Here is an 11,169-nt window from a genome sequence, read left to right as displayed (position 1 = left end):
GATAGCCACTTTTTCATCTCTAACTTTATTAATTTGTGTCTTCTTTCTCCTTTTGGTTCGTTTAGCTTGGGGTTTATCAATCTTGTTTATATTTTCAAAGAATCAACTTTTTGTCTCATTCATTCTTTGTATCTTTTTTTAGTTTCCATTATATTAATTAATGCCCTAATCTTTATTATTTTTTCCTACCTATCATTTTGGGGTTTGGTTTGTTCTTTTTTTCCCCTAAGAGCTCAAGTTGCATTATTAGGTTATTTATTTGAGATTGCTCTGATTTTTTTGCGGGTGAGGTGGGGCAGTACTGGGGTTTGAACTCAAGACCTTGAGGTCGTCGGGCAGATGCTTTACCATTTGAGCCACACTTCCAACCCTTTCTGCTTTAGGTATTTTTCCAGTAGAGTGCGGCATTTATGCCCAGGCTAGTGTGGGCCATGATCGCATGGTGCTCCTGAGTGGCGGTGAGGACAGAGGCACACCATCATACCCACCTTTAACTGATTGAAATGAGGGTTTTCACACACTTTTGCCTGGGCTGGCCTCAGACCGTGATCCTCCTAACCTCCACTTCCTTAGAAGCTAGGATTACAGGAATGAGCCACTTTGCCTAGCCTGATCTGATTTTTTCTTTTTTATGGGACACTTCATAAATTTGCATGTCATTCTTATGCAGGGGTCATGCTAATCTTCTCGGTATCATTCAGATTTAGTATCTGTGCTGCTGAAGGGAGCACGATCTGATTTTTTAATGTAGATGCTCATAGCTATAAACTTTCTTCTTAGCACTGTCTGCAGTTTTGGTAACATGTGTTTTCATTTTCATTTGATTCTAAATTTTAAAAACATTTTCTGCTTTATTTCTTCAATGAATAGTAGTCAGCAGTTTATTGTGTTTGAAGGTTTTCTGAAGGTTTTTTTTTTACTTTTGATTTCTAGGGCTTTTTTTTTCTTTCTTTTTTTGGAGGTATTGGGGCTTGAACTCAGGGCTTTACGTTTGCTAGACAAACACTACCACTCGAGCCACACCTCCAGCCCTTCTAGTTTTCCATTTATTTGTTTTGTTTTGGTGGTGGTACTGGGGTTTGAACTCAGGGCCTTGCACTTCTAGTCAGGTGCTCTACTACTTGAGCCACACCCCCCAGCCCTTTTTTTGCTATACTTATTTTTCAGATAAGTTCATGAATTTTTGCCCAGGGCCAACTTCAGGCCATAATCCTCCTACCTATAGTCTCCTATATATAGCTGGGATCACAAGCATAAACCACAATAGGCTTATTGACTGAGATGGGGTATTCACTTTTACCTGGACTAGTCTTGAACCACAATCCTCCCAATCTCTGCCACCCAAGTAGCTTGGATTACAGTCATGTGTGACCACACGGCCAGGTGTGATTTCTTAGTTTTATTCTGTTATGATCTGATAAAATACAGGAGGGTCATTTCAATTATTTTGTATTTATTAAGACTTTGTTTATGTCCTAAAATTTTATCTATTCTGAAGAAAGTTCCATAGACTGCTGAGATGTGTTGTGTAGCTGTTTGATGAAATATTCTGTAGATATCTGTTAAATCCATTTGCTCTATAGTGTTTAATTCTAAAGTTTCTGTGTTAATTTTCTGTCTGAATGACCTATATAATGTTAGAGTGGGATAGTAAAGTCACCCGCTATTATTGTGTTGTGGTCTATCTGTGCTTTTATGTTCTGTAGTGTTTGTTTTATGATATTGGATGTTTGGTGCTTATATGTTTTTAATTGTTATCTCCTGATGGATTGTTCTCCTTATCAATAGGAAGTAAACTTGTCTCTTCTAACTAATTTTGGTTTGAAGTCTGTTTTGTCAGATGTGAGAATAACTATTCCTACTTGCTTTGGGACTCCATTTGTCTAGAAAGTCTTTTTCTGTCCTTTCATTCTAAGGAGGTGTGAGGTGCATTTCTTGTAGGCAACAAATGGTTGGGTCTTGCTTTTTAATCCAATCCATCAGTCTACATTTTTTTTACTGAAGAATTTAGACCGGTAATATTCAGTGTTATTTTTGAAAGGTAGGTAGTATTTCCCTTCATTTTGTTGTTTTTGTGATCTTTGATTCTTTCTTAATCCTTACTTCATTTATCTACTTGTATAGTGGGATTTATTCTTTCCATATTTTCCTGATTGCATTTATCCTTCTCTTCTGTGGGTAGAATTCCTTTAAGTAACTTCTGCAGTGCTGGTTTAGTGGTCATGAATTGTTTTAGTTTTTGTTTATTAGAGAATGTTTCTTATTTCTCCTTCAATTATAATGGATAGCTTGGCTGGGTATAGTAGTCTGGGTTGACAGTTATTTTCTTCCAAAACTTGAATATATCATTCCATGTCCTCCTTGCTTTTGAGTTTCTATAATAAGTTTGCTGTTATTCTGATGGTTTTGTCTTTACAAGTGACTCTTGCAGTTTTCAATATGCCTTTGGAGAATTTCTTTTTTGATCTTGTTTGGCTGGTATCCTAAAATCTTACTATGCCTGGATAATCCTCTCTTTCTTAAAATTGGGGGAACCACTTGGCACCAGTGGTTCCGGCATATAATCCTAGCTCCTTGGGAGGCTGAGATCAGGAGGATTGCAGTTTGAGGTCAGACTGGGCAAATAGCTTACAAGATCCCATCTCTAAAAAATAACCAGAGCAAAATGGACTGAGTATTCCAATTCTTCTACTTTATCTTCAAACCCTGGTAATTTTATTTTTACCTTATTCTACTCTATTAGCAAGACTTTCAACTGAGTTTTTTATTTATATTGTTGAGATTTTCATTTCCACACTTTCAATTTGATTTTTTCCCCAGATTTCTGTATCCTTATTAAATTCCTCTTCCATATCCTGCATTGTCTTCCTTATTTCATTCAGCTGTTTATTTGAATTCTCTTTGAATTAATTCAGATATTGTATTATCTTTCAATTAATTCAAGTGTTGATACATGTCCTCTTTAATTTTGTTAATCATTCTTATCTTCATCCCTTTGAGCTCATTGTTTGGGATTTCATCTACTTCACTATTGTTCAAGTCCTTTATTGTAGAATTGTTGACTTTTGGAGGAGACATGTTGCCTTGTTTTTTTCATATTATTTTTGTTTCTAGATTGAGATTAATGCATCTGAGTTTTTGGTTAGTGGTTTAATCTGTTGTGCCCTTTCAGTTGATATATTCACAGTGTTTAGGCAGGATGGGTTGTGGCCAGGTTATGGTGCATTTTCTTGCCACCAGAATGAGGGGGATACATGGCTCAGTGGTCAAGCATTCAGCCACAATGCTTCTGGATACTGGGTCTGGTCCCCTATTCCACTCAGGGAGAAGAAGATTAGCTGCAGAAGCAATACCAGTTGATAGACACATTCACTATGAGGATACAGTAACCCCTAATTAAGAAAAATTACTGTCAGTGTTTCAGTATCTTTAGAGGAGTAAAGACAACATTTTATGAACTAGGAAGACATTGGTTAATAAAGGTAGTAATGGAAAAAAGATGGGAGGGATAATGAATAGTACAAGATGTGTTGTGTAGTAAGAATAGAAGACAGATGGCTAACATAAATAGAGGGGGTAATGAGAAAGAAGAAGATAGAAAAGCTCCAGCTAAAGATATAATGATAAAATAGAAAGACAAAATAAAAGTTATCTGGCAATCTAACAGCCTGCCAAAACTAATGACAAAAAAAGAATTGTGGATAAAGGAATAGAGAGAGAAGAAAAACGAGAGAGAGCACTACTCTAGTTGTAGACAGAAAGAAAGTAGAAATGTGGGAGGGTAATAGGAGTGGGAGGAAGAAGATGTGATTAAAAACAGAATATTAAAAAGTGGGACTAGGCATGGCTCAAACCTGTAATTCTAGCTACTCAGGAGGGAGATATCAGAAGGTTTGAGGCCAGCCTGGGCGAAAAGTTCTGAGACTCCATCTCAATCAAAGGCTGGACACATTAGCATGTGCCCATCATCCCAGCTATGTGGGAAAGCACAAATAGGAGAATTATGGCCTGGGCTCGCCTGGGCAGAAAGTAAGACCCTATTTCAAAAATAACCAACATAAAAAGGGCTGCTGGAGTGGCTTACGTGGTAGAAAGCACCTGTCTAGTAAGTGTGAGGCCCTGAGTTCAAACCCCAGAAGCACACACACACAGATGCACACATACACACAAAAAAGGTGAGGGCTGTGACTCATGTACAGTGACTACAGAAAAAAGAAAGCAAGAAACACAACAAAAATACCCCAAGCAACAAACAAAAAGACAAAGACAGTCAATATTTTCTTTGTTGGAGAAAAGGTTGGCCATCTTTTCTCACTAGAGCTGTCCTTTCCTTTCCATTCTTTTCCTTCCTTCCTCCCTTCCTTCTTCTTTAAAAACTCTAGACCAGTTTGGCTTGCTGGTTTGGAGACTGAGATCAGTGGCAGAGTGCCCATTAAGGACTGAGTATACTGAGTCAGGGCCTCAGTACAGAAAAGTAGACTTAAAACTTGGTTTGTAGGTTCCCGTGCTGGGTCCCTGGGGCTGGACTCCTAACCTCCCAGACTCTGGTTTCAGTCCCCACTTGCCATCCTCAACATCCTGTGGCATCCTGCACATCTCCCAGGCTCCTGCCAACTCACAGGTATTCTCCTCTTGATTATCACGGTTCCCACATCAGTGATTACATCCTGGGCTTGGGGTGCACTGATAATCTCCATTTAGGTCCACTCAGAGATTTCCAAGATGTACCTGTGGCTAGTGGAAGGGCTGTGCTAGTCATCAGGACACTATCTTTTGACTTGCAGGGGTTTCTGTGATACAGTTGGTACATCTTGTTGGTTGAAAGGTCCCCATGGCACTAAACCAGGGCTAGTCTGACCTGGGGATCCCAGCTGCCACAGCGGCACTCATCATGCTACCTCCCACTAACCTCCAGACTCCATGCATGTTCCATACCTACCAGTGTGTTCCTGAGGTGCTGGTGTAACCAAATATACTGTACTGCCAATCCTGATTCCTTAGCTCTTCTCGAGGGAGTTTGATGTGAGAACAGCTGTTCAATTTGGTGTGTCATGGGGAGAGATGCTAGGAGATGTTACTCAGCCGCCATCTTGCTCCCTGTCCAAGATGAACAATTCTAGACACACAGATAGAAAGGATGAGGGCCTTATTGGTGAGGGAGAAAATGACACAAGTAGGGATGTAGAAAAGCAGAGCATAGCAGAAATTTCATGCTTTTATGGATGATTAGTGGGAGGTATGGTAGAAAAACAGGTTGGAGCCAGATTGTTGGGGGGTTCTGTGACCCACAAAAGGCAAGACAAGGAATTTGTAGTGTTTTTCACTAGAAAGCAACTCCAAATTACCCATGACCATCAAGTAATCTTCCTTAAGCACCTTGAAAATCATTCATCCCCCTTAATCAATCCATCCAGGCAACTGTCAGCCTCATAAACACATCACATTTATTAAAAAAAAAATACTGGCTTATTTTTCAACTGTATTAATAATGCCAATCAGAAGAAATACATAAAGAGAGCAAGGGGGTAAATAATATCATCATTCAAAGTGGGGAGGAGTAGCTCAAGTGGTAGAGCTCCTGCTTTGCAAGGGTAAAGCCCTGAGTTCAAATGCCAGTCTCACCAAAAAAAGTGGGGGAGGGAGTTCAGGGAATGTCAGATTCTTGGAATACTTCTTTGGTAGGTTTTTGGGTGGTTTTCACATGGTTGTAATCATTTCAAATAAGTAATTTGCTTAACTTAAAGTTTTAGTACACATATTTTCCATGTAGTTACGTTGGCTTTCTATGGAATTATTTGATAGCTACATAATTTTTAAAAAGTAATTATTATTATTATTTTATTTTTTGCAGTACTGGGCATTGAACCCTGTGCCTTGAGCATGCTAGGCTACCGTTTTGAGCCATCTCCAGCCCTAACAAAGAAACAAAGAAAGAAAGGGAGCGAGAGAGAAAGAAGGGGAGGGAGGGAGGGGGAAGGAATCATTACCAATGCAATTCTTACCTCTGTGTAATCGCCCTCATTTGCAGCTCCTTCCTTCTCTGACATATGTAACCAATTTCTGAAAGTTGGTGATTACTCAACCCATGACTTTCTTTATACTTTTACAATATATGTATGTATCCCTAAGTAATATATAATACTATTTGCATGTTTTGAACTTTATATAATTAGTACCATACAGTATATTTTTTATAACTTACTTTTATTTCTCAACTTCTTTATGTTTATGGGACTTGTCAACAGTGATTCATATTGGTTATTTCATATTTCATCAAATAAATATGTAATTTCTTCTGTGTTCTCCTATTGTTCAATACTTAGGTGGTTTGTAGCCATAAATAAAATTTTGACAAGTATTTTTTGCATATGATATTTTTCCTCATTTAGGATTATTCCCTAAATATAAATCCCAGAAGTGAAATTGCCAAAGAGCACACACATTTCTAAGATCCTTGCACAATATTGCCTTCCAAAATGATTCTACAGCTCTTTTGGAAGTTTCTTCTGTTTTTTGGTGGTACTGAGATTTGAACTCAGCACTTAATGCTTGCTAGGTAGGCACTCTACCACTTGAGTCACTCTGCTACCTTACAGTTTTGGGGGATTTTTTGCCACCAGATATGCATTAGAACCTCATTTTCTTACATACTCACCACTATGATATGTTATTGCTAGTTGTTTTTGTTTTTTTTTTCACTTTGGCTAATTTGCTCAGTGAAAACTGGTATCTTGATTTCTGATGAGGTTGAGATTAAAAACCTTATCCACGTGATCTGTTAATCATATAACTTCATTTGTCATTGTGTTTTCATTCCTTTTGCCCGCCAACACTGTTGGAGACTGTGGTTTATTTCATCTTAATTGTTTTATGTAACAGTATATTAATTCTTTGTCAAATTTGCTACAAAATGTTTCCTAGTATTTTATTTAACATGGTATAGTTTTAAAATAATGCTTACATGTATACAATTCAAGATGCTTTTAATTCTGTGAACTTATTTGTGGCTGGTCATAAACAAAACAGGACCTGATTGTAAAATCCTTAATATATCATTGAATTGCCAGAAACCAGTGGCTCATGCCTGTAATCCTAGCTACTCAGGAGGCAGAGATCAGGAGGATCATGGTTTGAAGCCAGCCTGGGCAAAGGGTTTGCAAGACACTATCTTGAAAAAACTCACTATAAAACCATGCTGGTGGAGTAGCTTAAGTGGTAGAGTGCCTGCCTAGCAAGTGGGAGGCCCTGAGTTCAAACCCCAATACTGCCAAAACAATCAAATAAAAAATAAAACCCAGCCTCACCAGGGAAAAAAAGTTGGATTTTACTTTATTTTCTTCAGTACTAGGAATTAAACCCAGGGCCTTACATATGCTAGGCAAGTGCTCTGTTACTGAGGTATATTTCCCAACACTTCCTCTCTATATTTTTACTTGTTTATTTTCAGTGCTGAGGATTAAAGCCAGGGTTTCATATGTGCTAAGCAAGTACCACTGAACTACTCCCTCATCTACCTTTTTTATGTCTTATTGAGAAGATAACTAGCAGTTCAATTTAAATGACCATGAAAGCCTTTCAAATTACAATTTCACTAAATTGTCTAATGTTAAGAAAATTGGCACTTAATTGCTATTTCTTAATGAATTTCTTCTACTCTGAAGCGTGGACACTTCCATAATCTTAAAATAAAGATTTAACCTTTAAAAAAAATTCAAGATGTAGGTTGAATGAATCAGTGATTCCACTGTGAGGAGAAGGGTAAAAATAGACAGTAATTTATTCCCATTCTTACACCTCCTCTTTTATGAAAAAAGTTGTAAGAATTAGTAGAAGTCTCCTTTGAAGTCTTACAGAATTAATGCTGCTTTGGCAGGTCAAAGCAGCTATCAGTCTAAGAAGATGTATTTACTGAACGCTTGCTTTGTGCTCAGGCTGTGGCAGGTAGTAGAGATACAAGGGGAATGGATAAATGTCTCTTCAAGTAGATAAGAAAGGAAGGAGAATATTCAGACGCACACTGCAGGTTATGAGACAGGTTCCTAATGGAATTTTATGATCTACTAAAGAATATGGTTTTTGTGGCACAGCAATTGGCAGTCTTAAGTTATTTTTAAAATTTTACTTTGGCCATCCAGAAATCAATAGGCACCTTTAGAATATGCAGATGGAGCAGAGGAGGTGTAGTTCAGAAGTAGAATACTTGCCTAGCACATGTGAGGTCTTGGATTCGATTCCCAGCAGTACGAAATATAAACATAAAAATAAAAAGATTGATTTAGGCCAGGGATGTAGCTCTGTGGTAGACCACTTGCCTAGCATGTGTGAAGCCCCCTGGGTTTGATCTCCAGCACTGCAAAAATAAATAAAGTGCACTGATATGTTTGGACCTGGCTTTGTCCCATTTGCATCATCATGAATCTACTTAAATAATAGGATGTCATTCTTCCTTGAATTCTAAAAAATGTGCTTTAGAAAGATAATTCAGGAGGAAGTGTAGGAAGTAGCCTTTATAGAGGAGAGGTAGAGGAAGGGTGGCCACTTGGAGACTGATTGATTGCCTTAGGCTAGGTGAGATTCAAAGACCTGATGTTATGAGACATTGTGCCACGCCCTGCACACTGCAGGGCAGACAAAATTAAAAGAGACAAGGTGCCTGTCTTGTCTTGATGAATGAATGAAAACGACAAATCCCACACTTGTTTACCTAACATTGTATCCTGGACACAGTGATATGGAAAGATACAAAGAGGGGAAGAGAGACTTTTATTAAACCCTTGGTGAAGATAAAGATTTTAGAAAGCAATAATTTTCACTTGATCCTTTCGAATTGTGTCATTTCCAATGTGTTTATGTGATTAGTTTATACACTCTGCTGCTTGTGTCTTGGCCAAGCATACAAGACAAGGCACAAGCCACGATGTAGTCTGCGGCTGCCTGGACTTGTTAGCAGATGTGATTTCAGTAACTGACTACTTGCTGACTCAGACACAGGATAGCAAAAATCTCCTTCCCTTTCTGTGGCCAGCCAAGCAATTACAAGGCTGTCAAAGTCCACAGTGATGGGAACCTCCTTTAGAGCCCAGCTTGCTTATTTGCTGTGTCACTCATAAGTCTGAAAAGAAGTTTCATTCTAAACTTAAAGAAATAAATGAGTCATGTAAATCATTTCCGGGGCTTGGCATCCTGGGCCAGGTGACAAAACGACTAGACATTCCTTCCTTCTTCCCTGGTCAGGGGCTCCATTATTCACCTGATCTCTGATGTGGATCCACAGACTGAGCTGAAAGAAAAACTACGAGCATCGCCCCCCCCACCCCGTCCCTGTTAAAGAGACAAATATCCAGCCAGAGCTCATTCCCTGGGGAGAAAGGATGGCTTGTGCAATCTGAGAAGCCGAATACTGACTGTCAAGGCTGAGACCTTCGGTAGTTAGCTACCTTCTTGCAGACACAGGTTCCTCACTTCTAAAACTATGTGACATCACAGAACACACATGCATATTCAAAATAATAGATGTTGCTGGTAGAGTGGCTCAAGTGGTAGAGTGCCGGCCTAGCAAGCATGAGGCCCTGAGTTCAAACCCCAGTGCTGCCAAAAAACCAAACCAAACCAAACCAAAAAACCCCCTACTTTCAACACCTGGCACCCACATACTTTCCTAGTAGGAATGTAAAGTAGTGCAGCCCCTTTGGAAAATACTTTGGCAGTTTCTTAAAAAAGTTAAACACAATTTTAGCACTCTTACAACCCAGCAGTTCTATTCCTAGGCAGCTACCCAGGAGGAATGAAAACATATGTCCACACAGAGATTTCTGTGTGAATGTTCATATCACTATTCAAGACTGAACGGCAAAAACATTATGCTAAGAAAAAGAATCCAGACAAAAAAGATGACATATTGTGTAAGTCCATTTACACTAGCATATCCAACTCTATATAGACTTAAATAGGTTTGCCTTGCTTGGGTCTGGGGACAGAGAATGGAGAGTGACACAAAATGGGGTGATAGAAATACTCCAAAACTGAATTGTGGTGATAGGTGTAAAAGTAGATTCACTAAAAGTTATTGAAATTTTAGAGGATATAAATTACACTGAATAAAGCTTTTTTTTTCACAGAACAGAAAGGTAAAATAGGTCCTACCTGGGGGTTGGCACCAATGGGATGGAGAAGGTTAAAAGAGAAAGGTGTAGGAGGGTGAATATGGTAGAAATAATATATGCTCATGCATGAAAATGGAAAAATGAGATCTGTTGAAACTATTCCAGGAATGGGGCAGGAGCGGGGGCGGGGGGGGGGGTGGAGAAGAAGAACAGAATAAAAGAGAATGATGGAGGGGGTGAATTCAACTATGATATATTGCAAAAACTTTGGTAAATGTCACAATGTATCCCCAATACAATAATAATAAAAACTGTACTAGAGAAAAATATCAATGAATTTCCAGGTTTTAGACTGACAAAGTAAATTAAAAGGAATACTTAAATATTCACTTCAGTTGCTTACAACAGGTTTCTTGATATTGAAACAGCATGACTTTCTGTTTTGTATTCTAAAAGTAAAAAAAAAAAAAAGAAATGAAATATTAAATTGGCAAAAATTAGAGAAAGGGATTAGATATCTATTATCCCACTACAAATAAATCATCACCAAGAGAACTACTAACACCTACTAGTAATTTACATTAAAAATTTAAAAGAAAAAAAATAGCTATTTTTTAAAAATGCACCAGCATGTAAAACATTTACTGATAAGCAATTGCTGATTTTTTTTTGTTGTTCATGTTTTGATATGAGGTCTCATGATGAAGCCCAGGCCAACCTCAAACTTGCTGTGGAGCCCAGGCTGTCCTTGAACACTTGATCCACCTCTGGGATTACAGACTGCCACACTTGGCCAGCAATCACTACTTTGAGCATGATATGCGCCTTAGTTCAATTTCACGCTTTGCTTGTCTTCTCTTTCCTTTCCTTTCTTCTCTTTTTTTCCTTTCGGTGCTGGGCGTTAAACCCAGAACTTCAAGCATGCGAAGCATGTGTTCTACATTGAGCTCCAGCCCCAGCTCCTCACTCTTACTTCTAAAACACTCTTTCTGAAACGTGCCTTCCAAATACCACTGTCACTGTTTTCCTTAATATATAATAAAGAAGACGTATTTATTTCTCACAG

The 11,169-nt window shown here is 38.4% G+C and overlaps 1 non-coding gene across 1 annotated transcript; it reads right to left on the bottom strand.

The window, feature by feature from the left end:
- Positions 1-625: 625 nt before the first annotated feature.
- LOC141421028 (U6 spliceosomal RNA) lies at positions 626-731 on the bottom strand. The gene has a single exon (XR_012445734.1). It is a non-coding gene; the product is annotated as a U6 spliceosomal RNA (small nuclear RNA).
- Positions 732-11,169: the final 10,438 nt, after the last annotated feature.

This window comes from Castor canadensis, chromosome 2, assembly GCF_047511655.1.
Source record: "Castor canadensis chromosome 2, mCasCan1.hap1v2, whole genome shotgun sequence".
Classification (NCBI taxonomy): Eukaryota; Metazoa; Chordata; class Mammalia; order Rodentia; family Castoridae; genus Castor; species Castor canadensis.
This window is presented reverse-complemented; position numbering and strand designations above follow the sequence as displayed.